Genomic DNA, 26599 nt, shown 5'->3' with positions numbered 1-26599 from the left:
CCCGTGAGATATTACTATATGCAAGAAGCCTCATTCCCCAAATAGGGGAATCAACTCAGCTTGGTTTTAAAATCCGCCTAATCACAGTATTTCCACTGGAACATAGGATACAAGAATGAAAAAAAAGCCTTTTAGTTCTTTAAGTTGGTTATGTTGAAAACAGTCATTCATTCATATATTTTTAAAGCTTCATCTTAAAGCTAGTCACCCTCTGTGTCCCCCTACCCCCAAAGGTTTCTGGTAAAAATGGTTTCATTACTCAAACTATGCACTGGGGTTTTGTATCTCACTTAAAGGTATGGTTGGTGCAGAGAGTCCTAAAAGATTTCACTCTGAAACCTCTGGTCTGGGTCAAAGTTTGTGTGAACTGTTGGTGATTTCAATTTATTGTTCAGGAGGTACATTGAAGGTGTATTTTGATCTGAAAGTGTTTGGTGTAGAAGGAAACTCAGAGCACAGCAATATCCCCCCCACCTTTCCCTATGGCAGGACCCACACAATGCTGACAGTACAGGATGGAGGTGGAAAGTTCTTGTCACACATTTCAGGGGAGTGAAAAAATTTTTTTCTTTCTTCCTCTTCCCCACCTTCTTCAAGTCAGTGACATGGAAAAGGAGAAGAGAAAATAACTGAGCACAAGCTAAGGGAAAGAAGAAAAGGGTTTAGATGGAAAAGCAGTTGATGTTCTCCTACGTGTTCTCCTTGTTCTTGCCCTGTCAGCTAAAGGCTTAGAAGGTTTTTGTCTGATCTCAGCCTCTGAGCTGGATGTGCTCCAAGTTACATGACAGAGTTACTGGTGTGGCCGGTGCCTTTTGGTCACCGTGTTTCTCGAAGCTACAGAAAAGCAGCAATAGCATTTCCCCTCCCTGAAGGGAGCTGAGCTCTCGAAAGACAGCCCTGGCAGAGGACTCAGAGCAGCGAAGGGTGGAAGATAGCTTCAGCAGGGAAACAAACTATTTGAATGTTTGTAGGCCTAAATTAATCTTTTAAGGTAAGCTGATTAGACTGTTATGGTCATGAATTATTTAGAATTTGCATATAAACACTTTTGCATAAAGACAATAACACTTTGTGTTTTCAGATATGTAATTTATAGTTTTAGATACTGTGTACTATGTAGAGTTCTTGCAGATTTTCACTGAAAGCAAAAATCAGACTTCTGGTGTGCTGCCTTTTCTTCAATACCCCCTGTCACTTGGATGAGCATCCACCTACACTTCTAAGTTATCAAGGGGAACATAGCAATCATCAATGCACTGAAGAGCACAAAGCCCCTTAGAAATTACAAGATGTGCTGCAACGAGTTGAAACCTGTGGGAAAGCGATCAATAACCAACCAGCGGATTTGATGAAGGCAACTTGTACCTGATGAGGTGATGAATGGCCGCAGATGAGTTATCTTGGTGGAGGGACTCCTCTTGCTCTGCAGCAGTAGAAGTGGTTCATACACCAGCCAGCAGAACTTCATCCCCCAGTGGCTTTAAACCCTCCCTAAGCAGTGGCACCCAACATAACAAGGGGACAGACTGCTGCTTGGGAGGTTTGGCAGACAGAAGGAAACCTCTTTTACTGGGAGGATGGCACAAAGCTGGGACACGCATCCAGACAAGGATGAGTGTCTGTCCTTGGAGGTATCCAGCTCAGTTGGGGAAGGTGGTGGCTTGCTTGCTCTACCGCTTTGAGCAGCAGGTTGGAGTAGAGACCTCCCCACAACCAACCCACTTTTCAATGCTACAGTAATTGTGCAAAATCACACAGAGTTTAGGGAATGGTTTTAGGAAATCTTAGGTCAGTTGAAGCAGTTGCAGAAACTAAAGTTTGAGGCTCATAACCCCAAATCTCCAGACCAAACCACTGAAGCAGACAATCTTAGCTGGTTTTCTGGTCAGTGTGTCCGACTCTGGAGAAGGAGACAAGACAAGCAAGTGCCACAGTGGCGGATGGGTTGCAACCCTTACTCGAGGAAGAAGAAACAGTAGCCAACATGGGTGACCGCCCCTCCAGGGCCTCTTGGCTGTACATCCCCATCCAACCTTCGGTCACCCCTGCAGCATCAGTATTTCCTAACTATATTCTCCATTGCTTTGTAATCTTCAAAGCAGACAGCATTCCCTCGGGAACAGGACCTGATTTCTTTATGTCAAGGGCTTGGCAATGAAAGCTGTGGTTGGACAAAGCCCTTACAGAAGGCAAGAGCTGTAATAAGGGCTTGTCCGTGTGCAAAGGTTGCACCATCTTCTTTTCTGAACAGTCAAATCAAACCAATACTGAAGGGCTCCATGAGCATGTGGTCAAATACAAACCCTGAAAGGAGGATTTTGGTTGTAAAATCAGTACCTAAGTGTGAGAAGGGAGAAGCCATCATCTTAACCTTCTCCTAAAACATTTTGTTTCCTTTCTGTTTTCTCCTTCTGTTCCACTTAAGCAATGTTTAACATCGTTTGCACTCTGCATGCTGTTTAGTGATGTCTGTCCTCACCTTCATACAAGAGTGAACTTCCTGCTGAACTTATATCCACTATTCCTGTTAGCAAAACGTGCTTGAGCCCAAAGCTGAAAGTTACGGAACATCCTTCCACTGCTGCAAAGCCTCAGCTTTCATTTACTTCAAGATAAGTGGCTGACACGCTGCACATCGTAGGATGTTCTCCTGCTGGGTCTATGCAAAGAAGAGCTCGGGTAATTATTAAAATCTTAATTTCAGCTGTCAGTAATAATTTCAGTTCTGCCTGTCAAAAAGGGTTGGAGCCATGTCTCTGACAGTAGGCTTTGGGCCCTGGATACCTGTTCATTTAAAGTCATCCCGTGCACAAACCCAACATTTTGCAATTCTGCTGCTTTAGCCTTTCCTGACTACAAACACGGCATTTCACCACTCATTCATTGCCTGGATTTAATTGCAACTTCAGACTGCAGTCAAACTGCACTTTTGAGACCAACACTAGTGATCTGTGAGTCGGTTCTAGAGCACTGGGAGGCAGGAGATGGTCCCCTCCTCGTGCTTGGTCCCCAAAGCGTCTGCCTGTCCTTCACATGCACCCTTTCCCTTCGTGCTTTTCTCTTTCCAAAATGCATATAGTTGGCCACTGAAGAACAAGAAGAGATCTATATATTTAGTATTCAGGAGCAAGCAGTCCACAGCCATTGCTTGTTGGGGATCCAGACCCTTCCATACTGATGGCCAAAGCAGTGTGGGGAAAAGCCACTGTCCATGTTTCTGACAAAGATGTTGAACAGCACCGGTCCCAATACCGACCCCTGAGGAACGCTATTCATGACTGGTTTCCACTTGGACATTGAGCTGTTGACCCCAACTCTTTGAGTGTGACCATCCAGCCAGTTCCTTATCCACCGAGTGGTCCATCTATCAAATCTGTGTCTCTCCAATTTAGAGACCAGGATGTCATGCAGGACAGCGCCAAACACTTTGCACAAGTCCAGGTAGACTTGATAGCTGCCCCAAATGCATAGATCAAAAGAGGCATTTTTAAATCATCTCACCTGTTTTAAAAAATGTAGATATGTCCAGGCCTTCTTCAACTAATTTATTTCATTTTTATCAGTCTTTCATCTTTGTTTTAAAGATAATATCCTAAATTTCTCAAACACATAGTTTTGCCAATTGCTCCTTGTCACAAAGTCCCTGTTTTCATAAGAAAATATTTTTGTTATGCTAAAATCTGAATTACATTTCAGCCTCGAAGTTAGTTGTCTCTAATGGTGTAGCTACATGTTTTGTTTGGTTTTTTAACTGAGATCATTTTGCTAATCCCTGTGGTCCCAGGTTTACAGCACAGCCCACAGGTGGTTGCATCAGTGGGGAAATACCCGTGCTGAGAGGGTAGCAGTGGGCTGGCCAAGCGATGGGAACTCTGCATGCCAGCTTGGCCAGGACCAAAATGTTTATGCAACCACACAGTGATTTCTAGATGAAGATAGACTGGTAGATACATTCTATATATACTTGCAATCATCCTGCAATGAAGAAAATATTAATATAAATTTGTGTACCACTTAGAGCTACACAACTGCTTTATGCTTGATTAATATAAAAGACATCATGGTTTTTACTTGAGTTACAATAAATTCAAGCAGCAGAAGCACCATTTGTGAAGGGGGACTTTTTTTCTTCCTAATATCACCCTGGCTGAGCCAGCAGCCTCTGTGCACCGATAAAGAATCCCATGTAACTCTGCCTAAAGCAGAGTCCTCAGTTTCACAGAAATAGCAGTATAGAATTCAATGGTGTATAACCTAATCTTTTATTATTATTTACATCTTTATAGCACACATATACAGATAATATGCATTGAGGTATTCAGAGTGAATAATACACTTTAAAATCTTAGTGAAAAAAACACCACAAAACAGTCTGGTTAGCAGACACTACCTAGGCATTCAAAGCTTAATTATATTCTTAGTCAATTCGGATTTACATTTAAATTACAAATTACGTGTTGCTGGCATTAATTTACAATGCTACTTAAAAAATACATATTCCATGGTACATGAATAATAATTCAAAGCAGTCAGATCTCATTGGATTGCTATGATCTCTTGATAGTGGGTGCTGAATATTAATGGTTCTAGAAAGTTTTCTCCATTTGAATATAACATTTCCTAATGTATAAGCCTCGCACATTTAAATTCAGCCAACCATCCACGGTGCAGCCAGTTGCCATAGGATTTGCAGAATGAGCTGCCTGCACATGCATTTTTTAGAAAACTGCAGCATAGCTACATGGAAAAATGCTCTAAACCATGTACGCTCGTAACTGGGCCAGAACAAGGAGCTTTCTATGAACCGCTTCCCTCTGTGACCATGTTAAATGTCAAGAATTGAGTAGGGTCCATTGACATCAGTGTGTGGCTGGGAGGTTTTCGAGAAAGGCTCGGAAGTGAGCAGTAGAGTTCATCGGGGCACCAGAGTGGGATGATCTCTGCTTCCCAGGATGAAGCTTTTGCTTCAATCGAGCTGTCTCGAGCATTTAGACTCTTCCACCTGTAGCTCATGGTCTCCTACAGGCGTGCGTTTGCGATGCTCATGGAGCACATTTTGCTCCAATGGGTCATCATTTACATGAATCTCAGAGAAGATGAGTTTTTAAAATCACCTTTAATTAATCCGATTCCAGTGCAGTGACAGGCATCTTCCTTTGGGTAAAAAAACCAAACCAAAACTGGACACTTCCTTCTTATTGCAGATTCTCTTGGCATAGGTATGTGCTCGTACAGCTGTGCTGCCCCCAGCAAAGGCCAATTCTGGCAATTACGTTGCGCATAGCCAGGGCTGTTCTCATTATTTCACCTGCAGATGATGTCCTTTAGCTCATGAGACTATGTGGAGCTCAAGTCAGTTGGAACAGGAGGTAGGCAGGGTTGTACAGCATTAAATCCCCTTTTAAGAAAACTTCAGTCTTGAGATTCAGAAACATTGAAGAGACATCCTTGTTAAAAAAAAAAAAGTAAAAAAAATCCATGCTGTTCTGTAAGGCAAAATGGAAAGAGGTTGTGAAAACAAAGTACAAAATAAAGCAGAAACATAGTCACTCTCACTTACTCACAAACAGCAGTAATGACAAATGACTAATAGGCATGACTGCTCATAAAGCTGAATTTATCTTTAATTTCCTCTCTCAAAAACTTTTTAGGAGCATGAGCAACATTATTTCAACTTTAGTTTCCCGGAAAGCTTCTTTTTTGATGAGAAAGGAGTTGCCTTGTAAATGCTGTAACAAATTCACCTGGATTGCATCACGCTTAGGTTATTTCATTTCAGCTCCCTGAGACAATTTGCTGTAGAAAGGACTCCTTTGCAATGTCTGCTTTAAAAACTTCAAGGAAAACATTCAAAACAGAAGGCCTAGCTACTTTTAAAATCCTTTTCCATCCCAGTATAACTGGAGGAGAAAAATAAGTGTTAGCAGCTTTACAGAGAAAAACTAATTTCAACAACACATCTTGGAGGAAGTTTGCCAAGAAACTGGCTCCAAAATAAAGCGAATGTGGCTGAAATGATGGGAAAGTAGGCAGAGTCGGGATTGACCTTCCTTCAGAAAGGTTTGATTTCTTGTTACTCCTCATGGCAGGGACCTGCCAGGTAGGATGCTCCAGTGCGACGAAATCCGTGTCCCTCACAGGGCAGGGAACAGCTCCAGGAGGAGGGCAAGTACACGGTTTCAGTCTGGCTTTTGTCCAGTTGGCAAAGTCTTTCCAATAAAAATGGTGTCGGGCAGCAAAGGGCTATGATTTGGGGGGAAAAAATGGAGTATAACTTTGCATACACAAGGTATTGTACTGTGAATTTACTAAGATGTTTAAATTGGTTAAATCAGACATCTATATAAATCTTCATTTTTCTATTAAGCAACCACTTTTCCAGTAAAAAATTAGCAACTTTCTCTGCAGAATAAGTTATATTGACTGTTAAAGGATATGAATTGCATTCCCTCGAGTCCAATAAACTTTGTAGATGTAGTTGTCAAAATAGAATTACTTTTTCAAGCCTTTTTCAGCTTGTTAAAGCCCTGTTACTAATGGGCTAGTGCATATGAACTAGCATATGAACTCCATGTTCCAGGATAGATGAAGGAGGAACTTCTCCTTTTGGTCCCTCTCTTGTAACTAGTAATCCTTTCAGTTCAGTCTTGCTGTTCAGTCCTGTGAGTCAGGAGGAGGATCTAAGGTTACTCATCTATCACTAATGGTGATAGCATGCAACACGATACTAATTTGAGGTCAGGGGGAGCGATGGATTAGTGTCCATGTTGTCGCTGCTGATTGATGCCATCACTTCATTGCCTGGGAATGGGCAGTGAACAGCCCCCACACTCCCTCCTTGTGGTTGCGCATCCCTGAGGAGCATGGGAGGAGCTTGGGGTCTGGCCTCGCTGCTCCACTTCAGTGTCTCCAGGCTGTCCTCCACCCTGTCCCTTATAGGTAGGGAGCACCCCTTGCCTCCATCCCTCACCGTAACCCTATGTGAGCCCCAGCACCCACAGCCAGTCCAGGTGCTGGGGGAGCAGAGATGTCCTCCTTCCTCACATGTGTTTACAGCCACTCCTGTCCATGTCTGTGCCTCTGCAAACTTCAAGTGTTTACACCCAGTGTGAGTGCCCCGAGGATTAACCACTTAGACCTCTGTAATATTGGAAGCTGTCACAAGGGCCATACAGATGTTGATAGAGGATCCATAAAAGTGAATCTCTGCATATTGTAGTGCAGCTGTGTCTCATGCGTTCGGACCCAGCAAAGTACTCTACTTCTTTAGTCACAACCCAGGCAAAGACAGAAACAGGATCTCTTCAGGCTTGGACAGGTCGGGGGGAAACTTATTTACAGCTTCATTTTTCAAATAGAGCATCCTCTTGCAGAAACACAGTCCCACCATGTCCCCAAATATCAACTGTATATGGGTGCCAAGCAACACACCTTCACCTTATGAGCTACATCGTATTCAACTGTTGTGATTTCCACCATGTGAAGTTACCCTCTTCAGGTAGAGGGGAGGACTCTACTTTGAATATTCATTTGTGTGTTTTCCTGGCTTGGGACTGTATGGAAGAGGAGAGAAACCAACCCACCAACTACCTCCCCGCTGACATCTTCCTGTGGGCCTCTCCTGGTGGCGTGGGAGACCAACAAGCAGCTCCTGGAGGCTTGATCAACTCATGTGCAGCAGCAGCTTCAGTAAGGCGCGTGCATTCATTTTTAAATGTCATTTTTATTCCTCCTACTAGTTGTGCTTTTATTTACTGTTCAATTTGTAGGTTTCTTCACTACTGTCTCTGCCATCACCTGGATGCCGGCCTCCAGATGTGTGCCGTTTCCAAACTGTGCTCACGGTTGTGGTGTTTTAGCACAAAAAAGGCCTTTTAATGACCAAAATGCGTCACATTTGACACTACCTCATTTGTTCACCTCCTGGTTAGCCCATGTCTGGCGTAGCTGGTATCCTGCGATCCCCCCCGTCTCCATCCTATTCCCTCAGAGGTGCTTTTTTCAGAGCGTGCACCTGTCTCCAAAGCAACTAACCACTTTTGCTGGGAGCGAAGCTGCTGTTCACTGCCGCCTACACATCATACCTCCCATCACGGCTGTTCTCCATCGCCATAGAAACCGCCCTCCCTCGGCGGTCCCATCCCGGCTGACCTGGTATTTGCTTTATCAATCTGTACGGTTTATTCCCAGTGCTGATGCCAGCTTCTAATAATAGAAACACCTTGTAGGTTATTTCCCACGCCAGGACCATGTTACTTCTCTTTTATGTGCGTGTGAGCATGGAGGGGAAGGGTTTGGTTTTGTTTCCATCAATTCTAGCAACAAAAATAAAGTTTGTATCTTGCCATCACTTGCTTGAAAAATGTTTGTTTCGCATTTCGTTTTAACAGCTTAATCCCTCAGGTAGAGACAAGGAACAGCGATGACAGCTCAAGGTTATATTGCTTTTTCTTTCTCCCTCTCTAATTTCCTTCAAAGCAAGTTAGTTCCTGGGACAGGATAATACTACTTTTGAAAACCTCTCAAGGTTTCCAGGAGCCTGAGAACGACCCCATTAACCACTCCAGAGCGCGCTTCCCACCAGCATCCCCAGCCAAGCAGCACAGGTTTGTTGTCTGCTGGAGACCTGGAGGAGATCCAGCATGTGCCAGGACCCTCCCCTCACCTCCAAGCCCTGGAAAAACTTCAAATTCCGGACAGACCCTCCTTGTGTGGAAGGCAAGAGAGGATGCAGGCAGGTGAGAATCCGTCCGACCCACCTCATTCCAAATCTCAGAAGGTGAAAATGGAGTCTCTTTCTTGTTCACAAAGTTTTACGTTCTTCAGTGGCACCTACTCAGTATATAGCAACTTGTGTGCAAAGTGTGGTGGCTGTAATTGCACATCAGACATAGAAGTCAAATGAATTTATGAAAATTTCGTCCCAGCTCTGTCTTCCATTTCTTCCTGTTACTATTACTTCTATTTCTTCCTGGGTTTATATGAGAGACAGATGGGAAAATATAAGGAAACAAGGAGGCAATATTGGTTATAGAGCCTTTTTAGTATGCACTGCTTTCTGCCTAGAAAGGTATCTTTACACCCTAATCACATCACCTCTCATTCTCTCTTTTTATCATAAACTAAGCAGGCTGAACTGCTCATGTGTAAGGACATCTTTCCAAGCCTTCAAATAATTTTTCTGGCTCTTCTCTTCACCCCTTCCAAATTTTGAGGATCAATTTCAGCCTTTCAACCTGAGGGTCCTTAGCTTAAGATTTTCTTTTGCGTTGTGTCCTGGTTTGCTAAATTTCAGCCCAAAGGTTCCCATTTTTTCCATGTTGTCTCTGGGATGAAAAGCTTCTCGTGATGATGGGTGAAATTACGGGGCACCGCTTCCCTTTAGACTGACCGTGCTGATCTTCCCCCTTCACTTGGTGTGAATCAGTCCTCCAGGAGCCCTCTTCGTTGAGTGCTGTCCAGGATGATTTGTGTTCACTGACTGCAACTGCATCTCAGCAGCCTCTGCACCTTGAGGGAGGGATGCAAATCCTTGGCAGGAGGTTTCAGGAATCCTGTTCTGCCACTGCTGCGTTGAACAGTGTCCCACCCCATACGGAACAAAACTTTCTCATGTAAATACTCACACACACGAGTTTATTATCTGTTTTCTGCAGGCATTTTACTCTCACACTGAAGCGATCATAGGAGCGATGAACAAAATGGCAGGGGCTCCAGCCAAACCCATGTCTCCCTCTAATTCCAACGGGTAGTCAGAGAAATGCTTGGCAGTATTTAGCCAGCTCTATTTTTAATATTGTGTTTACATGTGTAATGACCATGTGTACATAATAGCTGTCCCCCTCCCTGCTCCACCCAGCACTTTCCAGTATTGCTCACTATAGCTTCAAGCAGACATGCCTTATGGCCATTCCCGAATTTGTGATGGCATAATCCAGGGAAAGCACCCCAGCCATTACACATGCAAACGCACTAACTATCAAGAATATTATTTTAATAGATTTTTTGCAGATAGCTTCTCCTGTTTGACCTACTCACGGTCCCAGAGACCCGTTCAGACTGGGATGCAGGGAAGGGGAGACACCAAGAGGGAGGTGAGGATCCAGCAGTCAGCATGTTTTACACCGCCGGTGCTCCGCCAGCCCGTTGCAGCTCGGAGTTTTGCAGGTGGAGAGGAAAAATCTGGCCACCACTGGCAGGCGGCTTTGCTATGGGATAAAACACCTGGAATCATGGCTGGGCATGCCCCAACCCGAGCACAGGGGGTCCGAATGCTTTAGCTCGTGGTCAGTCAAAACTCCCCCTGATCCCTGCCTGTCTGGAGCAGGGGCCAGCTCGTACGGCCGGCCTCCCCTCCCAGACAGTTCCACTTCTGCAGCCATCTTTTCAGACCTGCTCCTGCAGCGATCTTGCAGATACGACTTTCAGCACAAACACAATACAAGCTCCCTTAACAGCAGCAGAAAATTATATGTGAGCCATGATCAGAACCGTGGGGTCCTGTGCAGTACAGAGCACTGAAAAGCAGAGCATGATGAAAAGCAGGATTTAGCATCGCTAAGGACGTCTGTGGAAATAATGCTTTCCAAACCTGTAGCTGCAAACTTTGCCGGGAATGTTATTTGTTAAGCTGTCATCAGTGCAGGAAATCAATTTTGGACATCTTAATAGAAGAAAACATTTATTCTGCTTGCTTCTTAACGATGTCTCCTGGGATTCAAGCATACGTTTGGCTCCCCATGGCAGGAAGGGTAGCACGGTGCCCATCCTGCTGCAATCTGCCAGACCTCATCCCACTGGAAATAATCAGGATTCTCCTTCATCGTGGATGCTGCCACCAGGGCCAGAGAGGCTGAGGGTGCAACAGCGCAGCTGACTTCGGCTGCAGAGGTGGGAAAAGCAGTGGGGACACATCCCACTGACCAGGCACATTGCATTGGGCCACTGAGTATGGGACCCCTGACCTGTGTATGAGCCATGCCAACCCTGCATGGCACTTGCACATTGCAAATACTCCAATAAAAACATAAAGGCAATGGTTTTCACTCCAAAAGAGGCACGTCCTTTTCTTTAACCCATGCTGCTGCCCATGCAGCCATGAACAAGCAGCACCCAAATACTGCCTTATTCTGTGGTAGGCTAAGCTGTTATGGCTAAAATCAGTTTTAAGCTCTCGATGCATCACTCATGTCCTTATGTATTATTAACCTGCACTCTAATTACCAGTGCACCAGGCTGAAAGTGAGTAGGCGTTGGTGAGAACCTACAGCCAACATTTGTGTTTATTTTTCCCACAAGAGGGGAAACGTCCCGTCCATTCTCCTGAATTAAAAATTGGGTTTGTGTTTCCGGCTGAGCTGGAAAAATATGATGGAAGGATGAAGCAGCGGAGTAGAAAACACCGAACTGTTAGCCTGTAGCCATGGGAGAGTTTCTTCATTATCTTGTTGTGCAGAGCGTGGCTGTGAGGACCGCTGGCTTGTAGGCACGATGGCAATGCAGATCAGCCTCAGCATCACAGCGATGGGAAATGGCATGGACGGAAGAAGAACAAGAGAACAGCTAAAGTGACCACACTCGTTCTGTTCACCATGGCCATGGCCTGCTGTCTTCCATCTGCTGGCTGTGTGTTTATAATATGATTGCTTTGGGAGGTGATGTCTTTAGAGAATGAATTCTAATTTCCATAACAGATTTAGCCCTTGAGAAGTGTGATGCTCGTCTAGAGTGCTCTATAAATAATGGCTATCTCACTGACCAGTTACACTACACACGGCCCTATTTTATTACCAGATGGCTGATGGAGAATATGATTCTATTTTTATCCATTCTGCATTGCCCATGAAAACTTCTGGTTTACCCCATACTCCTCTTTCCGAGTACTTCTTCAGAAAAGGAGACATTCTGCAAGTGGGATCGTTCACATAACCATTGTTAATGGAGAAGAGTAGAAGGTTTCCGGAAGCAAATGGAAGGAAAGATGGCATGGCAGCTATCTGCTACCAAAGCACTGCCCATGAGCACTTCCAAAGAGCTGCCTCACTAGAGTAGCATGGCACACTGTCAAGTGCCATGAGATATTCCTGAGGCCATGATTTTCTAGAAATTTTTGCAGTTAGCTTCTGTTGTTGTGTCACTAAAGGTATTCAGGAACATTTTGATGTGGCCTAACCTGTTATTATCCTCCTAGGACAGGGTGCAGGAAATGAAAATGGCAATTACCCACTATTTAATTACACTGTCCGTTAGTTAAGCCTTTTTTTTCCCATGTACAAAAAGGCTTCACCGAAGATGAATCCTGGCTCTACACCTCCGCAGAAGTGTGAAAGCAGCCTACAGCTTGAGTAGCTCCAGGCAGGCATCCTGACTTCTGCCTGTAGACCCCAGCAAACAACCTCAAGCTTCGCTGTCTGCTCCTGGGCAATGCAAAGCTCCTCCTTCCTCCTATCAGCTCGTCCCACACCTCTGCACACGGGTGGAGTGAGACAAAGCAGGGGTTCAAGCAGAACATGTGTGGGATGGAGCAACTGACCCCAGAGGTTTCATTTTTTTGAGGAGGTCACCAGCAGACGTCTCTTCACTCATGGGGGTCTGTGCTTGGATGGCACTATCAGAACTCGTGCTGGAGCGCTGCAGCATTTCACAATGGGGGAAAAAGTGGCTTTGTTTTTTTTTCAAATAGACAGCCTTAGGAAAAAGTGGAGACTCAAAGTGTGCTCATTCCTCCCCCCTAGAACTTTAAAATAATAACAAGGCTGCATTTTTGTGGGCAAACAAGAGCTGCCTCAATGCAAAGAGCATGGAAGAAGAGCATAAGTCAGGAGACCTGGACCAGATCCTTTGATGTGCTGTGCTCTAAAGGAGCCAGGAGAACTCTGGGTAGCTTCGTGCTACCCAAGCCACAAAGCAGATTCAGAGGGGACCAAAGAATCCTAACCCTAAATCTTTTTGTAATTAAATTGGAAGGTCTTCAGTTTCTTCCTCATGTATTCATATATGGCAAGAGGCACGTCCTCTGATTCAGCCGTCAAAAATGTGGGTACCTCATCTAAATACTTTTGGAGAGGGAGAAACAGGATGAAGACTTTAGCTATGATTTAAGAATATAAATTAACGTGTGGGCACTATGGACTGTGAGGGCTTTGGGTCTGCTGCCATGGCTCACGTGGAGCAGGGAGGTTAATGTGTATCTGGGACAACTGTATCATTTTGGACCAATGTACTGTTGGCCAAAATGGGCACTGCCAAAGCAGTGCTGCCATAAATTTTAAGATTTTTTTTTGCTTGATGCACTAAAAATTTTGAAAGAAAATCCTGACTTTGCTCTTTGAGAGAGACTCTTAGAGAATTGGATTTTGCCGTCTTTTCTGTGGGCTTTACTATGCAAACTCTCTCACTGAAAGGGCCATTTATGAAGAAAGGCAACAGCATTGTGCTTTTCATTTAGAGGGAGACAAGGCGTCCTCTACATTGTAAGGGAAATATCATTTGCAGTCCCATGAAAGTATCTCTTTGTAAACCTTCAGAGGCCAAAACAATTAAATTAAAAACTTACATCCTGAATACAAAGTCCCAAAACACTTTCTTAGCTAATAAAACCCCTAAAACAAAATAGATTTGAAAGGAGCATCCTGTTAACCATTGTAACATAGCTAGATGAAAGGCTGTTTCTTTTTTCCCCCTTACGTTTTCTCTCGTGTCAGATTAAGCATTTCGCAACAACTTAAAATATAATTAAAATTTAGAGTCCTCAGGATGGGATGGAATTATTATAATTACTTATTGTGAAAATGGGTGTGGAAAAAAAATCTTACGACTTGTTCTTGATAATCCGACTCATGCTTCATTACAGTGCCTGCAATACTTAATTTGTGAAACCAGTGCGATTGTATTTGCAAGATATTTTATCGTGATGGTGTGAGGAAAACAAGCAGCCTGCGAGGCTGGATGGGCAGCGTGCTGCCCAGCCTCCCGGCCTGCCTGCAGTGAAATCGCCAGCAAAGCTAAATAAATTGCTTTTGCTTAGCGGGAACAACACTCTGATCTCACCTTCCACATAGAGAATTTCCTGCTGCTGCTGCTCTGACTCAGCAGCTTGCTCAGAGCAACAGGAAGAAAAAGAGGAAGAGGTCAGGGAGGAAGGCAGAGGTGGGAGCCCGGCGCTCGCCCTTCCTCTCCTGCCGGTCCTCCTGCCGCAGCCTCACACGTCCCGCTGCTCTGGTGCTGGGGGATGGAACTGGGTCACCATGACAGAGTCCACCCATAACCCCGGCAGCGTGTTTTCCCGCACAGCCGCAGCCCTCCCTGCCTCCCGCCTCTCCCCAGGTCTGCCCCACACAGTCTTTACTGGAAGGGCCCCTACGACACCCAAATATTTGGGTGTGGATGGAAGGATCCTACGTGATTTTACATAAGCACCATCCACAACTCTAGAAGTAAAAGACAGTAGGAATTCAGCATGGCTCCTCTAGTCCCATCTCCTTCCCAGTGACATGCTAAACCTCCTCATTAAGATAGAAAAAAGGATGGCACTAAAGGCATGGCAAGCCACGCCGAGGCTATTCCCTTCCAGAACAGCTATGCAAACTCAGCCTGCAAATAGCAAGGCAATGAATCACCCCTCTAAGCTAGATGTGGCTCTCTTATCACTTTCATGCTGATGCCATGGACGCTAGCAAGGTTCCTCCTGATTAACAGCCTGAGATGAACAGGAGGACCATGCGAAGCTCAGGACACAGAGCCGTGCAATTGCAGTGCAGCGTCCCAAAAAGCAAGGCATGGAGGTGAAGATGTGACTGGGAACAGCATAGCAGAGCCCTCAAGATCCTGGGTGGCATTGGACAGAAGCTGGACTAGAACAAACAGATCTGAGCAAAGACCACATGTTAATTTGTATTTGTCCAAGGAACCAAATGACTACACTGCCGGTGGTACTAAAAGACTACTTGCAGGTTGACCTGCAGCTCGTGATGCCAGGCTTCTCCCCAGCAGCATGCTGGAACTCAGTAAGAGTGAAGCAGCAGTGGTAGGTCCCACACCATAACCTTCCCAGCTGAGCAGTTCACTCGAATAGTTATTTGTGGAGTGACTCACGAAAAAACAAATAAGGAGGGAAGGGAATTAAGTGTTCTCAGTTTTTCTGCAATTGAGTCAGTAACCCACAGGGCGAGAAATCCGGGCACCGAACTCCGGCACTCTCCAGTGAGAGAGGGGCTGTTCCCGCAGGCAGGCAGCTTAAGGCTGGTTTGCCCCCCAGCTCCTGTATAGAGTGGACTATGCAGATGGATATCCTAAAATAGCAGTCCTGGCTTTTTCCCTGAGCCCCTAGAAATGTTGTCTCTCTGATGGTAGGTTAACTAGGGCCAGGGCCCTGGCACAAATACTGGCAGGCAGGTGTCCACACGCTGGCGTGCTCGTGGCAAGGAGCCACGGTCCCTTGGAGGCAGCCTGGAAGGGACCACCTTGTCCCCAAGCCAGAGTCCCCTTTGGTGCAGGGTGGTGGCAAGGATGGAGGCTTTCGCAGAGCTGGGACGGGACGCAGCACCACATGCACCCCTGAATTCAACCTGGGAGACACCTCCCCTTTGCCAGGGAAGGCAGCGATACCCCACAAGGTACCACTCGGGGGGCTCCCAGAGCTGCTGGGGTTTGCTTATGCCAGACCCCCATGGGCAACTCCAGCAGCTGGCCCCAACCTGCAAGCCCTGCACAGCCCTCATCTGCAGCAGCCATATCTCCCCTTTTCCAGTTTAAAGCCATTCTCCCTTGTCCTGTCATCACATGCCCTTGTAAAAAGTCCTTCCTTGGCTCTCCTATAGGACCCCTTTAGGTACTGGAAGACCGCAATAAGGTCTCCACGGAGCCTTCTCTTCTCCAGGCTGAACAACCCCAACTCTCTCAGCCTGTCTTCATAGGAGAGGTGCTCCAGCCCTCAGATCATCGTTGTGGCCCTCCTCTGGACCCGCTCCAACAGGTTCATGTCCTTCTTATGTTGGGGGCTCCAGAGCTGGATGCAGTACTTCAGATGGGGTCTCACAAGAGTGGAGTAGAGGGGCAGAATCACCTCCCTCAACCTGCTGGCAATAGGAAAATCAATCCTATGTATATTTAACTACCTAGATAGATTGTGTGAGTCAGTATGATGGCATTGTTAATCCACAATGTCATCATCTACTGCACCTACCCTACCTACTGTATCCCTCCCAGTCCTGGACTTTGCTCTCAGGAAGTTCTGCGCCTCATACAGGTTGTTTGCCCATGCAATAAGGAAAGAGCATTACAATTTTGTTTTCCTACTTTTCCTCTTGGTTTTTTTTTAGGATCCCCATGTAATGGGGTTGACAAGATTGTATCTGATGTAAAATTTGCAGAAGTTTCATTCTGCTCTGCAGTGCGTGCATGTAGGAGATCTGAATTGTGTTTATCACGCAGTTACACGGGTATCAGGATAATAATCTAGTGGATCTCACTGCTTAAACTATGGATATGGAAAAAAAACCTCTTTCTGCATATGTGTGGCCATTTTCTGCCATGCCTAGATCCAGCTGTATGCAATCCACATATATTCTCTTACTGAAATCACTTTGCCTGATAATGTATTTGTAGACTTAACACTTGTACCCGGCGCAGAACTGAGCAGCCTGCTTTATTTCACAGGCGGGCTGTTTGGCAGAAGTTTGGCAGCTGCCTCCAGCTGTGGAGCTCTTTCTCTCACCAGGTGCAGATGGCAGCAAATCTCCTTCCTCCGAGCTAAAATGCAAATTCCAGCCCTTTCCAAGCTAGCGGGCTGGATAGTAACCGCTCTCTTTCGTAATAAAACTCGAATGCACTGCCAAGCGCATCCTCGGAAAAGGGCAGAGGGAAGAGAAGAGTGCAAGACAGAGGTGCATCCATCCTGTAGGAGAGAGGGCAAGGGAGAAAACTTGGGAACTGGTGTAGATCGTTAAAAACGCAGTTAAGCAGAGATCATGGGGTCTGCAATAACTAGATTAAAGAGGGGTTGAACATGCCTTGAAAGGACACAGTCAATATGCAATGCTTTCATTTTCTGATTTGAATGTGAATGTACCAGCAAGCAAAGTCTGAAAACACCTTCTAAGCGGCTGGGAGAGGGCTGCAGGATGCACGTGGGCCATTGTGTGGGCCAGGTGGAAGGAGCAAGCTGGGGACCACATTGCTGAAATCTGTGAAGCAGTTCAGAGACAACTTCTATCAATAGCCCTACCATCGATATCCATGTCTGCATCAGGAAAGGAGCAGGCAGGAATGTGCAGGCTTAACTCTATTTTCCTATGTGTTGCTTATTTCGGAGAAAAAAACATCACCCACCACACTAAAACAGTCCCTTTTCTCCGCTGCCATCACGCACACAGATACACTGTTTGCTAATTGGAGATTGCTCACAAACACGGGCCACTAAATTTAGGTTGAAGTGGTGTTTCTTTGTTTGAAAACAAAATAAACAAAGCAAAATAATTACGGGAGTCTTGCAAGTGAATACAACAAAAAGTCAAAACAGTGGCAAAATAGCACTTTTCATCTCTAAAGCTCAGGCATCCCTGCAAAGCTGCGTCGGGGTTGGTGCCTCCTCCTTGCCAAAAGGAAAAGAAAGCACTCAGATCCACTCAAGAACCCCTGGCAGAATTAGGAAAACCTTCTGGGTTTCTTGCCTCTGCAGAGCCTGTTGGAAAGATCTGAGACGGGGAAGTCATTTTGAGATAGATTTTCCTCTCAGCGTCATGCATTATGAAATACAATTCTCGATTTGCTTAAAAGCTCTCCATGCCAACCAAAGGCAGACAGAGAGCCAGACGTCAAATCCAACACCAAAAATCCATGACAGGGAAGACACATGCAACATGTCCCCCAGGACCGTGCCAGCCCTGCCGCACTGGTTCTTACCCACTACCAAGACATGTTTTTTTCCAATTTCCACTTCGAGCTGGAGGGGATGCTGTGCAACCCCCTGACCTTTCCCAGCAACTGCAGCATGAGCTAACCATAACAGCACTGCAGATGCTGATATTTTGGTAAACTGCTTCAGCCTTGAAACCAAAGTATATCCCCCAAACACATTGAAAGCCCAAATCCTTTCTCATCTTCTCCCTGTAAACACCAAGGGGAGCACTGCTTTGGGGGGATGCAGAAAATGAGCACCCACTGCCCCTCTGGCCGCTTCCCACATGCTCCTCACATGTGTCCACATGTCCCTCACCTTCAATAGCAACTGAAGCACTACGGGGGAAAGAGGCTGGCTGAGAAGGATGTGTTGGGAAGCCCACAGCAAACTCCTGCTGATGACAGCTGTGTGGCAAAAAAAGGCTGCAGAACAACAAATGCATTTTAAGAAACAAGGGAAACATCATTAAAACTATTCTTTATCCTCAAGCGACCAACTAAACTGTTGGGTAACTGTTAGGTGTGCAGACGGTAGATCGCACGCTGGGTGTGAAGGAGATACTTGGTGTCACTGCAGAATGCGTCAGCTGGAAACATTTTTGTCCGAAGTCCCAGCTGGCCAGAAATGTGCAGGGGAGGCATGGGCTGACGTGACTTGAGCTGGATGCTTAGGACCAGCACCACAGGCCAGGGAAGTAGAGGAGTTGACTCTGGGAACACTGGATCTGGGTTAAAACTCAGTGAAATCATGTCCAGCCATAAGGACCTTCTCCTGAAGATGCTCTGGGTGTACAGGCCTTTTCCCTGGGAGCTCAGGGGTAACAGCTCTGGGGAAATTGAGGTATGACCCCCTCAAACCACCCTACCATTGGAGATTTAGGAAAAACCACCAGATATGGGGAGCACCCCACTGAACACAAAGGTCTGGCAGCTCTGGGTACCAGATCCCACTCGGGATCCTCAGCTGATGCTCTGTGAACTGAGGAGATGCTCACAGCAGGGGCATAAGGCTGAGGGCTGCAGAATGGGATTTGCTGTGGTTCAGCCCATAACAGAGTTTACTTTGTACAGAGCAAAACCCTTATTTTCCTCCATAGCCTCCCTGGTCCAGGATCAGACACTCCAGGTGCAATCCTGGAGTTCCTTATTTTGCTTGCAGGCTATTTTTGGTCTGCTCTGGTTTTAAGTCTTCTAAAAATATCTTCACTCACACATGCCTTTTAAATTTATTTATTTCCTCTATTTTCTAATCAGCTACCAGGAGGATATATTTAAACCTCAGATACGGCATTAGCTCTTTGGCAATATTTAAAATCTTATGGGACGCGTGTGGTCTGGAAAATGAAAAATTAGGTTAATTGTTTGACCAATTCAATAAAGCAGAGTAGCATCTCTGCAATCTAAATTCAGACCTGTGTTATCTGACAGGGAGGGTGGGTTTTGTTTGTGTCACCTAGACAACTCTCCCTCAAACACCACCGATGTGGCCCTTTGACATCAGTGCAGGTACTATCTGCATTATTCCCCTGTTTGCGTGTCACCACCCTCTTGATCTCAAGGACAGGAGCTGGCAGCCTGCCTGCTGCCAACAGTAGGTGCTCCTGCGTGGCAGGTGTGACTCCCAGTTCTTAAACGTCACCTCTGAATCAGCAGTGACCCCACGATTAGTGCTTGGGAAAGGAGCACGTTGCACCATTCACTTCACATCAGTGGTTCCCAGATGACTCACAAGTGGCATGAGCTCAGTTGGCGAGTTTGGGAGCAGTAGGACCCTGTCCTGTACTGCCCACCCTGCTCCCATCCCCAGCGGCGCAGGTTGCGCAGAGCAAGAGTTAAAGACAACCCTGAGCAGTGTAGGTCAGTCAGCAGCCCCATGGCTCCAGCACACAAGGACACTTGCAGCTGTGCCAGGGTCCCACGAGAAGGCTGAGCCTGGGGTGTCCATGGCCAGAGCCCCTCTGAGACCCATCTCTCTTCTATGGGAAGTGAGCTCTATCAATTTTTCAAGTTTAAAAAAAAAAAAATCAAGTCACCTTCAAAGCCCAAGGGGAGAAAGCTCCTTGAATGAAGGGTGGGGAAAGCTAAAAAAAAGCTCATGGTAGCAAAAATGATGAAGAAGAGAGACCAAGGGCGATGCACTGAGAGCAGGTAGGGGATGAAGACAGCTCAGTGCATGGGCAACGGGATGCCTGTCATCGCAATGGCAGCACATGCACCTGCACACTGCCCCTGGAGCAAGAGAAACATAAACGAAAATGTAAAAGAAGAAACAACAAAATAAGATGCTTTGCCCTTGAACAACAGTGCTGGGCTTCTCTCCCATGGACACACGCCCAGTGCATTGCTTCTGGCTGAACCACTCAGTGTATAACCCTCCAAATAAAGCGGCTCCATCACTCGCTGGGAGCTGCAGACCATCCAGCACCGGCTTGTTTAACCAGTCGTAGGATTTTCTGTTTCTAATTATAACCTCATTAACTAAGAAGAGCAAATAATACTTAGGCACAGTCTATAACTCCTGGGGTTAATAGGGAATTTGCAGACCTGGCACCTAGGCATTGCTGACCTGTTGGAGGAGGGGATCCACTGAGGCATTACCTTGCTAAGGCATCGATTACAGGGCCAGTATAATGATTTATTGCAACATTTTTTCTTGTTCTGATTTGCTCAACAGTGATTTGGTACATACCTGGAGTAAGAATCCTTAATGCAGGTTGCAGGAATAGCTCCAGACCTAGCTGGCTGGAGACCCCTTATCATTTGGACCCTCTATTGTACACCAGAGTTTCTTAGGCACTTGCAATAAAACCTTTCTCCAACAATCTCTCTTGCAGGTCGGCAGACCTTATATTTCGCAGCTTTGTTGCAGCACCAGTCAGCAGCTCCCACCTGTTTATTTTTCTCCTCGTTCCTGAAGATGACGCACGACTGATGCTGCGGGGAGGAAGAGGTGCCCCCACGGGCACAGCCCTGCGCTCTGAGAGCCCTCTGCTCCGCTCTCCCTCTGCGTGACCCTGCGCCTGCCTGTAGGGATGCAAACTTGGTGCAGCTTCTGCCACCGGTGAATTTTACAGCACAGGAACTGGAACTGCCTGGACAACTGACCTGTTGTGTTTTCTATCAATCAAAACTCCTATGCCCCTCAAACCATGGGACACAGTTTGCTGGGAAGCACTGGCAGGAGCCCATCTGGAGGTTGTCTTCGAACCCTTCTTGATAGGAAGAACACAATCCCCATTGCCCATTGGGTACCGATGGCTGCAAAGATGGTTGTGATATGGATGGGGAATGGTTTTCCGCACACTGAGACCCTGAGGGCAATGCCCACTCAACCCTCTGCCTCAGGGCACTGACCATATTCCCTGCAGCTGTCGGTGCCCTGCTCTTCATGCGAGGAATGGCTGTCAGACTACAAAACTCCAGCCAGGCTAAGCTGGCAGCATCCCGGTTTGTCAGCTCTGGCAGCCCCCGATGCTGTGGCCGTACATCCAGCTGCACTCATAGCCAAGCTCGCTCCGAGCTCTCTCCTCATTCAAAGTTGTTCATCGTGGCGTGGGCGTTGTTCTGCACTTGCAGGGATTTTATTTTGTTTCCCAGAGCTCAGGGGAGCCCTTAGGATTGGCATTTTACTCAGTACATTGTGCTGCTACCAGCCACTCAGGCTTTGACAGACAAGCACTGGCAAATCTTGCGCTGCTACTGCAAGACCCACTCCTGCTCTTCTCTATTATTATTACAGTAAATAACCAGAGACACCCTAATTTCTCTTAAGCAGCTTTAGGCTACAGCTTCTCAGCCTTTTGTCCCAATAGGTGTTGCCAATTAGTAGCCAGCAGCTGGCGGCAGGTTGAATTGCCCTTTCATTTGGCTAGAGATGCCGTTGGGCAATGTGAGTTTTGGAAGCCCTCAGAGGCTGAGCACAATTCGGCACAGCTAATACTGTCCAGCACCGGGCAGGTTGGTGGGCTGGGCCACGGGCACTCCGAAAGGCAAAGCCGGCTGGTGCACACCCTCGCCGCGGCCGTTGCCCAGGGGCTTTGACCTCCTCCCAGGGATGCTCGGCTGAAGGAGGACACTACAAGGTGGACTGAGCCATTTCCCAACAAATTTAGAGCAGCACCAACCTGCCAAAAGGCCACTTGAAGCTATCTATGAAAGCGTTGAGTGAAAGAAATATATGGTTAAAGAAACTGCCTTAACGAGTGATGGAAACCCTCTGCAAGGTGATGAAGGAAGCACACCCCACTAAAATTTTGCTTGCTGGGGATGTTCTGGGAGAGGGCGTGCCTGGCTTCTCACAAGGGTGAGGGCTGCCCAAATTGGGCCCTCCAGGCTCTGGGCAAGAGCCTCTGAGGGTTTGCTTACTGGTGAGGCACGTGTAGGGTGTCTGGCAGCGCTTTAGCCACATGTTGCACCACAGCACGTAACACAGAGCTGATGTCCCGGTATTGCAATGCCCTGGGAAGCAGAGGAAAAACCCTCCCTCCTATTTCAGCGATGGGATTTGGGAAAATGGATGGCATTGTTCAGACTCTCCATCCACTTCCCATCAAATGACATCAAAACCTCCTTCTGCACAACCCCGTCCTTCCACAACCATCCTCCACTGCAACCCACCAGCCACCAACCTTTGTCATGAATGAGCTCTTTCTTTCTTTCTTTTTTGATGCAAAGCTGGTAACACCCTGCTGTCTGAAAGGCAAATGGTGACTCCTAGTCCTTTCCACCTCCGCATCCAGGAGAGAGCTGCCCTCCCTTGGAGTAACACTCTGCAAACAAACCATGTGAGATGGGGAGAGAGCCTGCTGTCCTATCGACCTGATCTCTTCCCAGGAGATTTAAGGCACCCAGCATTTTATAAAAATGGGCATTTTTATCAGCAAATTGGGTTGTCCTGGAAACAATTCTTTTCACCTGCCTCTTAACTCTTGCTACATCAGCAAAGCCCCTGAGAAGCAAAATCATAGAATCATAAAATGGTTTATGTCGGAATGGACCTTAAATATCATCTAGTACCAACCCCCCTGCCATGGGCAGGAACACCTCCCACTAGACCAGGTTGCTCAAAGCCCCATCCAGCCTGGCCCAGAACACTTCCAGGGATGGGGCAGCCACAGCTTCCCTGGGCAACCTGTTCCAGTGTCTCACCACCCTCAGAGTGAAAAATTTCTTCCTAATATCTATTCTAAATCTCCCCTTTTCCAGTTTAAACCCATTACCCATTGTCCTATCACTACACGCCCTTGCAAAAAGTCCCTCTCCGTCTTTCTTGTAGGTCCCCTTCAGACACTGGGAGGCCACTATAAGGTCTCCCTGCAGCCTTCTCTTCTCCAAACTAAACAGCCGTAACTCTCTCAGCCTGTCTTCATAGGAGAGGTGCTCCAGCCCTCTGATCATCTTCATGGCCCTCCTCTGGACTTGCTGCAACAGGTCCGTGTCCTTCTTGTGCTGAGGACTCCAAAGCTGGATGGAGTACTTCAGGTGGTGTCTCATGAGAATGGAGTAGAGGGGCAGAATCACCTCCCTTGGCCTGCTGGCCATGCATCTTTTGATGCAGCCTGGGATATGGTTGTGCTTCTGGGCTGCAAGCATGCATTGCCAGCTCATGTTGAGGTTCTCATCAACTGACATCATCACCAACTGCATCAAGCTTCTTGGTGCCCTGGGCCAACACCTTCCCAGCCCGTGCTGCACCAGAGCTACTTCAGCCTCTGCTTTCCTTTCCCCTTCCCCCTTCTTCATTTTCAGTCTGCCACCAGGCCTGCACTTGGTTTTCAGACAACCAGAGACTTTCCCTGGGTGACGGCCAGGGAAAGGTACCTCTGTCCTCAGAATGGGGGAGCCCTTTGTAAGATGTATAAATCAGGGGAGAGAGGAGCAAGTGAATTCACACTGGGTGCTGTTATCCCTCTGACCACATTCTTGCTGGGAAAGGTGACACATGTGAAGACCCACGGCCCAAAAGATGCTGTACCACAAGACAGCTGAACCCCTGCGTGGGGGGGGGGTTCAGAGGAGAGGAGGTGTCAGAGGAGGAGGAGGAGGCCTGATGTGATCAGCTAAGACCATCCAAAAGGCTGACATTTTATTTCATTTTTATAGTTATGTGTTATTGCCCACCTTTATTTCTCTGCTGCCAGTTGAAATCAAAACGCTATTTATTTCCTATGGAATTAGGACTCATTAAAGCACCGGCACCATGACAGCAGCAAGCGTCTGGCCAAGGAGGGTTTCCTGAGGGATGCTGTCCTGCTGTGCTGCCCTGGCAGGCACAAATTCCCAGCTGGAGAAAACCAAAGGAATGTTTGCTTTGTGCTGTAGAGATGCCCGGGGCACAGGGAAACATGGGTGAGTCTGCGCACCTTCCACTTACACATTACCTTCCTGCAGCTCCTCAGGAGGGAGGAAGGCAGAAGGCAAAGGCTCTTCTGCATTTACATTCTTGGTTATCAGAAGGAGACAGAGCACCTTTGATCCCAAATCTCTTCGGCTGTCAATTCACAGCTCCCAGCGCTCACTGCCAAGGCTGGGAGAGACGGATCCGTCCTGCTCCAGGGACTGGGGAGTGGGAAGGACCAAAGCATCTGCTCCCTCCCTGTCACCGCACCATGGCTCCTCTGGTGCTCAGAAAGCACCAGGGACTGCGCTTGGGAAGTGCCTTTTGAGCCCCACGTCTTGCTTGCCTCTTGGTTAAGGCTGCGATGAGGGAATTAAATGAGGCAAGGGATCCTCTAAAGCATTTGTGTTGCACTTTGTCCCTCTGTATATTATGAACTGCACGTTTTGTAAAAGGAGTTAGCATGCCAGATTGCTTTTCCAAATAATTATGCATGATACGCTCCTTCAGCCAACCCTCCGGTGACTCACCAGCAGGTAAAGCTTTGAATACGGGGGGAAAAAAATCCCCCGGCACGTTTCCATGGACTCTGTGCAGCCACCAAACAAACATCAAGTCTAGCCTCTTTGTACTGCTGTCTGGCTGCTGAATCCCATGTCAGACACAACCAAAAGGAGTTTCGTGCATAAGAAAGCCTGCAGCAGAAGATGGTCTGCTTTGGAGAGAAGTGGGGATTTCAGTGGTTTTGGTGTAGTCTCCCATTCCTTGCTTTGCTTTGTTGTTCCGAGCCACCAGGTCTACCAAAACAACCCACAGAGAAAGAAAATAATCTTCAGGGTGGGGCAAAAATTTACAGCTGGGTTTGTGGCGTAATGTCATGTACCAGGGATGGCCTTGCAGACAAAAAGGGTCAGAAATGGTGAATGTCCTTCCCCATGTCCCTCCCCACCTGCAGCCAAGGGGCTGGGAAGAGCTGAGACCCCAGTGAGTACCGGGGGAATCCCAGCTGGAGCAGGGAGCCGGGCACACTCCGTGACCATGTTTGCAAAGCATGGTGGTGCGTAGCAGGGGAGTTCACACCCAGGCAGCACACCTTTTGTTTTCACAGACTGTGGTTTGGGGGCAGCGGGGTTAAAGTTTAATTAAGCAGTGCCTCAGAGAGGAATGTCCCACCTAGAAACTTGCTGTCAGAGGTGGTTTCACAGGAGCCTGAGCACATGATCTCTTTTTCAGCATCCTTATTTTCACACAGCTGATGGATGTGATGCTTCACTGAAAAGCAGATTCCCGCTGAGAGGGACTGCAACATAAAGTATTTGCGGTGGTTGATGGTAGCAGTGCTGCAAAAGAGGGTGGCAGAGGCTCAGGCACCCAGAGCCAGCAGGTCACATCCTGCCTTGGGGTCATGGAGCCTGCTGGCCTCCACCTGGTGGTGCCACCATGGGGTAAGGTCAGGGCCATCAGGCCCCAGCCCCTACAGCCACCACATGCCTAGAAACATTCCCTGTCCACCCTGTATCCCCGTTGCCCACCAGACCCCAGCTGGCTGTGGTAGCACCTCCCAGATGCTGAGTGCTGGAGAAAGTGGCCACCATGTCTGGTGGCTGGACCAGGAGAATCTGCAGGCAGAGGGGCAGATTTCTGCAGGAAACCGAAACAACAAATAGAGGAAAGCAAACAAGCCAAAGCAAGTCCTTCTCCTTCATTCAGTTATGGTACACAGGCACAGAACAACGATGGGGCCAAACCTCTCCAAGTTGTTTGGGTGCATAATCCTTTTTCTTATTAATGGCAGTGAAGTGTCTCATGGCTTTGAAAATCTGGGCTATGGTAGGTCTGGTTACAAGACCCCATTCCCTCCATCGCCAGGAAAATCCAGTGCAGAGACCCAAATATGGGAGGATCACGAGCAAACTGAGAGATAGGAGACTTTGGGAAAAATGCAGAACTTGGAAGAAAAAAAAAAAGTGTTTAATTCATTTTTTTCTCATATGGAAAACTGAATACTTGGAGAAGAAATGTAGAAGAAACATTCTAGTAAATTAATTTTGCTCAGAGTGAACAGTGGAGCAAGGTTAGAGAGATGTTTAACATGACATTACATCTACTATTCTCAGCTCTTCAAAACGCTTTCTATAACTAAAGTATTTCGAATGAAGGGTCTTTTATTTCAAAAATGAATGGTATTAAGCAATTAAAATGCTTACAGACTCTCTGCTTCAATACTGTGGACCTAATTTAATGCAGAGTTGTGTTAGCTACCTTGCAGAGGATATGGAAAGAGAGAACAAATGTTCATTTTTCAAGCCTTTTCTCTGTTCTGTTAAGTCACTGTTGATGTCCCATTGCTGAGCCGTAGGATAC

The 26599-nt window shown here is 46.9% G+C and overlaps 1 protein-coding gene across 1 annotated transcript in view; it reads right to left on the bottom strand.

Moving 5' to 3' along the window:
- The window catches only part of TAF1B (TATA box binding protein (TBP)-associated factor, RNA polymerase I, B, 63kDa), a 150555-nt gene that overhangs the window by 83480 nt on the left and 40476 nt on the right, over window positions 1–26599 (bottom strand). The gene's annotated exons all lie outside the window — the stretch shown is intronic.

The sequence above is a fragment of the Charadrius vociferus genome, unplaced genomic scaffold, assembly GCF_000708025.1.
Source record: "Charadrius vociferus isolate BGI_N301 unplaced genomic scaffold, ASM70802v2 scaffold269, whole genome shotgun sequence".
Taxonomy (NCBI): Eukaryota; Metazoa; Chordata; class Aves; order Charadriiformes; family Charadriidae; genus Charadrius; species Charadrius vociferus.
Note: the sequence above shows the minus strand (reverse complement) of the source record. Positions and strands in the feature narration are given on the sequence as shown.